The sequence below is a fragment of the Pteropus vampyrus genome, unplaced genomic scaffold, assembly GCF_000151845.1.
Source record: "Pteropus vampyrus isolate Shadow unplaced genomic scaffold, Pvam_2.0 Scaffold145, whole genome shotgun sequence".
Classification (NCBI taxonomy): Eukaryota; Metazoa; Chordata; class Mammalia; order Chiroptera; family Pteropodidae; genus Pteropus; species Pteropus vampyrus.
In genome coordinates this window covers 1076949-1083149 of record NW_011888926.1, presented here as the reverse complement: position 1 = coordinate 1083149, position 6201 = coordinate 1076949, and the positions used below count along the sequence as shown (strand labels likewise).

Below are 6201 nucleotides of genomic sequence, written 5' to 3'. Positions count from 1 at the left end.
AATTATACAACATTTAAATTTCAGTGTCCACAGGTAAAGCTGTGCTCATGTACTTAGGTATTTATTGTCCATGGCTGCTTTTCATGCTACAGCGACAGAGCTGAACTTGCAACAGAGACCGTAGGACTGCAAAGCCTAAAATATTTATTATCTGGCTTTTTACAGACGAAGTTTGCCAACTCTTGGTCTACTCTATGTGTTTATATATCAGTTTGCAACCAGACAGTGAGCCCACAAAAATGAGAATACATTGTACATCCCTGTTTATCTGTAGCCCTTAATGCAGTAGGATTCCCTTTCCATCAGTATCCAGCATGCAGTAGGATTTCAATATTTAATGAGCAAACGCCTAACTCTTCAGTAACGGCAATGTGCCTTTGAAAGGGAGAACGTGCCGGGTCCTGATTCACGGAAGAAACACCGCCAGAAAAGAAAGGCCAGTATCAGGTGTGACTGGTGTAGTAGAAGTTAGCGGTTTTTTTGTTTTGTTTTATGCCTACAGCACTTGGTCTTCCTAGGTGGTCTCCCATCCAAGTACTAACCAGGCCCGACCCTGCTTAGCTTCCAAGATCAGACAGGATCGGGCTTGTTCAGAGTACCATGGCTGTAGACCATGGACCGTGGCTCCACTGAGGCGCGAACCCAGGACCTTCTACGTGTAAAGCAGACTTGCTAACCGCTACACTATGGAACCACGTCCAAGTCAGTGTTTTTTTTAAGGATGAAAATCGAGATAAGCTGGTTCTCATGAAAAATTTCCAGGCTCACAATTCCACCGATCTTATCCGGCACAGGGCCTTGTCGTAGTAGGCTGTACTTACCTAAGACTTTGTTTAAGATACACAGGGGCTATTTCTTCTCTCGTCATATCTAAAGAGCTGTTTAGTTTCCAGAGCCCCCTCCCATAATTTGGTCCCACCCTATTTCTCCAACCCCAAATAGGAATTCTCTCTCCATAGACAAGTTGGCTCCTCATCCTGCCCCAGCCACCTGCCTCCTGCCAAGGCCACCTATTGAACTCTAAACATCCTTGAAGACCTATCTCAAACCCATCCCTCCTTTCTTGAAGATATCGACTCCTCCAGAATGCCAGGACATGCACTGAAAACAAGCCAGTTACCTGTGCTATCTCCTTTGCTGCTTGAGAAAAGCTTTAGAATCTAGTGGCCACAATGGAACTGTATGCTCTTTGTGAAAGAAAGCATCAATCTTACTCCATCTGTGTGTCCCACACAGGCCTAGACCCTCATCAAATGCTTATAGTAGGTTTGTTGAGTTGGGAGGGTTGAAGAGAAGGGGCGCTAAGATTAGACAAGAACCCACAAGCTGTGACACATGCAGAACCAAAGTAAATTCGATGATATACATAGGATCCTCATGGCGGGGCAGTGCGATCAGCAAGAGGTTTAGGGAATAGGTACATTTGCAATGATCGGTGAATTCTGGAGAGGTTTTCAAGGTATAGAAACAGGATGGATGTTGCAGACTGAGACTCAGAAGCACAACGCTGCGATCCTTGATCCTTCCCAGTGCTCCTCTAGGCCTGAGTGTGGGAGGAAGGGAAAATGTTGGATTCAGCCGGTTAACAAATTATTAAGGGCTTTACATGGAGTAACTAACTAAATTTTCACAATAGCTCTCTGAGGTTAGTATTCCATTTTACACATGTGGGCATTGAGGCAAAGGGAGGATAAGAGTGACTTGTCACAAGTACACAGGTTTTCAGTGTCAGAACCAGGATTTGAACCCAGGCAGCAGGGCTCGGCGTCTGAGGCAATAATCCATTCACCACACAGGTTAGTCCTAGGAGAGGGGTGCTAGTTCAGAAGTCTTTAAAAAAAACCAACTCAACTTCAGATTGATTATGAATCTATTTCTTTACATGCCGCATTGATCGTTTTTTGGGGAAAAAAAAAAAACAATTTTCATCTTAAATTTGTTTTCTTGAAGATAGCATGGGTTTATGAAACCTTCACCACACTGTCCCCAAATGTCCATCAATAAATAGGGGGTCATCAGCCATGAAAAGGAAGGAGGCAGCTCTGCAGGGTTGCTATGGAATGTGACAAAGCCTCTCTGTCCTCGACCAAACTCTAGCCAAGCTCCTGGGAGCCCCTTCTCCTCTAGAACTCGCCCTTGGCCTATGAGAACTGCAATTTTTTACAATAATCGATTTTGGCTAGTGTTCGTCTTAGATGAACACTAGCGTGGTTTCCAGCAGCTCAAGGCTGTCCCTAGGATGAGGACCCCGGCCCCTCAAAACGCCCACTTGAGAAGACTCAGGCTGCCGAAAATTTACCATTCGTTTCAGCCAACACTGGAAGATAAACCCCGAACCCCCACTTTGAGCAGTTATTTTATAAAGTTTACATTTGTAAGTCTGTCCTCTGTCCCTTCGACACGTATGTGTGTCTCCCACAACCCAGGAGTGTCACTGTCAAGGACCTGAAGGCCATTCATTTGGAACATCACCATGAGGAGGGATAGGGCCCCTGGTCCCCCAGTCTCAGTGGGAGGGCAGAAACCTAACTCCCATAATTGCCAGTTAACAGACACAGCTGGCCTGGAGCAGGGGCACCGACCAACCCTCTTACTCACTTTTTGTAATTTTCCACTTCTCCGACTTGCTCCCCTCCCTCCTCCCTCATTTTCCCTTTAAAATGCCCGTTCACCTCTGCACAGATCAGAATGGAGCTCAGCTCTGTCCCCAGTGCAGCGGTGACAGAACAGCGCCTGTTTTTACCACATTCGCTAATGTCTGGCTTTGTCTTTGACACGTGCTCACCAAGACAAAGTGTGGGAAGTGCCGGGTATGGGCCTGGGTGGCTGGGGACAGCGTGGGAGGGGCCACGCTCCAGGTGCACTCTCGGCCTTGTCTGTTATAGAGTTTCCATAACTCTCTTTAAAAGGAAAGAGAAACATGCTCGGCCATGCTTTTTGAAGTCAAGAAACAAATACTGTAAGAATTTTAGGATATATGTATTGAATGCCAGGCACATTCTAACTCCTTGATCTGATTAACACATTCCGCCCTCAAGGCTCTCTGGAGTGAGACTTTATTGTACCCATTTTTCAGACAAGAACCCGAGGCACAGAAAGGTTGAGTAGCTTGCTCCAGATCACAGAGCTAGTGAGTGGCCTTAGCCGGGCCCGATCCTCACGCTGTCTCGGGCAGAGCAAATCTGTCCATAAAGACGTGAAGACAGCATCCGCGGCAACTTGGTAACAAATTTGTTCACATTTGAAAAAATAAAGTACTGCACTGAGCACATAGTCCTTTTAAGCCAAAGAGAAAACATTCATCGCTTGTTTTAAGTTTTTCTAAAAAAGACAATGAAACAAAAAATGTGTACAGGGGAAGAGGGATGGAGGAAGATAAAGTCTGAGGGGGTGGGCGGGAGAGGAAAAGAGGCCAGAGAGAGAGAAAGAAGGGGAGACAAAGACAGACACGCACAGAGGTTTCCCTCACACGCTTCCTGTTTAAAATTTCAGTAATTTATCTTCCTACCAAAAGAAAGGAAAACAAAACCCAAAATTCATGGAAACTGGGTACACTTGGCATTTAAATAAACACGCTTCTTTTTCATAATTAGATTTATCTTTAATTATGAAATGTCTTCATAAACAGAAGCAAAGCACCCATAAAACCAACTCACGCCAGCCTCCAAAATAAACGAACTTTTATCTTATAGATAGGAGACTTGTTGCCTTTGCAAAATTTAAAATCCTGCAACCTTCACCTAGTGTTCTCGTGAGTAACACATATTTTGAAACATTTCTGATTACTCATTTCGACAGGTGCTTAAAACGCTCAAAGCCTGAGAGATACCAAAACTAAATACACAACTTTCCCAAGGAAGGCCTGTGTCTAGAACACAGTAGCCACAGACCTAGCAGGTTTCTTTGGAGCTGTGCAGGTGTACATTATCTCCTTTAAAAAACAGACATTCTTTCAGAATATTCTATTGAACAACAGCAACTGGTATCTCCCATTTCATGTTTCCACATTGTACTTGTTGGCCCTAATTAATTCAAGAATATTTTAAAATAAGTTATATCTCTCACAGATGTTTTTATTTTAACTGTTTATTTCAGAGGTCAAGCTGATAATAGTAATAATAATAACAGTTGTCATATATTGAGCACATATTGCTGTATCAAAACTAAATATTGTATATGTTATTTTATTTAATCCTACAATAAGTTTTAGGTATTTAGCTCAATTTAAAAAATATTTATGCATTATAAATCAATAACGATGAAATATAACTATTCTAATGAAATTTATGAAGCTTACAATAATGACTTGACAAATTCTTAAGCTTAAAATACATCACACCAAGAAGCTTAAAAAGCAATTAAAAATGCAACCTTTAACTACTATGTCGGTTTTCACCTACGTAGTAAAGGAAAAATTTTGACTGCTGTGATAACTAGTACCTCCAACAGGCTAAAGTAGCACCAAGAAGCTTACATCTGTGATCTCTTTTCTCGCTGAATAATTTTTCAAAGCTACTTTTTATCTATACCATTTATTTTATGCTACACACTGAGCCAAGCATCCTACTGGCATTATCTCATTGATTAAATGATTCAATACGAATGAAATTCTAAGAACCATGCTACACATAGCAAGTGCTCGATAAACATCTATTATGATCTCATTTATTCTTCACATACCTAATAATTCCTAAGAATTCCACAAATGAGGACAGAGTGCTCAATCCGGAGTGACCTGGCTAGCCAGTGGAAGAGCGCAGCTGTGGTCAGGTTTGTCCCTTAGTATGCTGTCACTTCTCATTGCACACTTGATTCGAGAACATTCTTGGAAAGGATTTGGTGGCTTGTCAAAAAATATATGCACTGTGTCTACGGCCATGCCACCCTGAACAAACCCGATCTCGTCTGATCTCAGAAGCTAAGCAGGGTGGGGCCTGGTTAGTACATTATGGAAGACCACCTAGGAAGACCAAGTGCTGTAGGAGTAAAAAATAAAAAAATAAGGGATTGTAAACTGACAAGGTCCTTGCAATCTGTGAAGTCAACCAAGGGTTGCCTCGCCTAAAAAATAAAAAAATAATAAGAAAAAAATATACGTATATGCACTGAATGTAAGTCCAGTTCAGACAGAGGGCACAATGTAGCTTCCAGGTAGACTGGAGAATATCGTGGGAGTTAGAGGAGATCTCGGCGGGGTGGGGGATTGGGAAAGACACGGGGTGCAGAGTCAGCCAGAAAACCATATGGAAACAGGTCCTACCTTACACAGCTTCTAAGAGGGCTCCTGCCTCCGACGCACCTACGCTGAGAGCCAGCTCCGTACCAGGCCCCGGCCTGATGCTGGGGAATCAGACTAAAGGTAAGTCAGTGGTGCCGACAGACTAGTGGCCAAACAGACCACAGACGAACAGAAAATAACTGCAAACCGGGGTAACTGAAGAAAGCAAAGAGGGTGCAGAGCTAGTGTGGCAGCCTAGCCCCGCCTGACCATTTCCTGCTCCAACAAGTTCGTTTCCTGACTGCCACCCGCACCCCACCTTCCAAGGACTCTGCGGCTAACTTCAGTTTTCTCATAGCTTGCAAACCAATTAATGTTCTTCCTTATATGTAGCTGCGTAGGAATGACAAGACTGTATAAAACTGCCCATTATGTTGCAATCGGGGCTCAGCTTTTGGGTAAGAATCCGCTGAGCCAGTGCCGGGTCAATAAACGCTGCTTCCGGCTTGTAGCCTGGTGCCCCGTCTCTCTGTTCGAGAATCCCACAACACTGGACTAGGGTTGCACCTCTAGATGTTTCAGGAAGCAGCTTCTTAGACTTTTCCTATTAAATGTTTTATAATCGAATCCTATGGACAAGAGAAGCTCCTCCTGAGGCACTGTAAAGTGGCAAGAGACGACTTTTAGCATCTTTGACCCCGAAGCGGTCCTTGAACAGAAAACGTTTGCAACTCCTCACAGAAGTGTATGTGTCTTTCTCACCATTTTCTCACGCCAGGGAAAAAAGGGTCCTTCTGCCCCTTTCTCTTGAATTAAGTCCAAACAAGTAGCGGTTAGGTAGGAAGGGGCAGCGGGTCTTGAAATGAGCTGGACGCTCTGGCGGCGCGCGCCCGCGTCCCCCCGGCGGCCTGGGAGGACGGCGGGCCGGGCTGCAGTAAGGCGGCGCGCCGGCAGGGGGTGCTGCAGCCCTCCCCGCCTCCCGG

At 44.4% G+C, this 6201-nt stretch overlaps 2 pseudogenes; one reads left to right on the top strand and one right to left on the bottom strand.

The window, feature by feature from the left end:
- Window positions 1-493: 493 nt before the first annotated feature.
- LOC111745055 lies at window positions 494-612 on the bottom strand (annotated as a pseudogene).
- A 4255-nt stretch (window positions 613-4867) lies between these two features.
- On the top strand, window positions 4868-4985 carry LOC111745064 (annotated as a pseudogene).
- Window positions 4986-6201: the final 1216 nt, after the last annotated feature.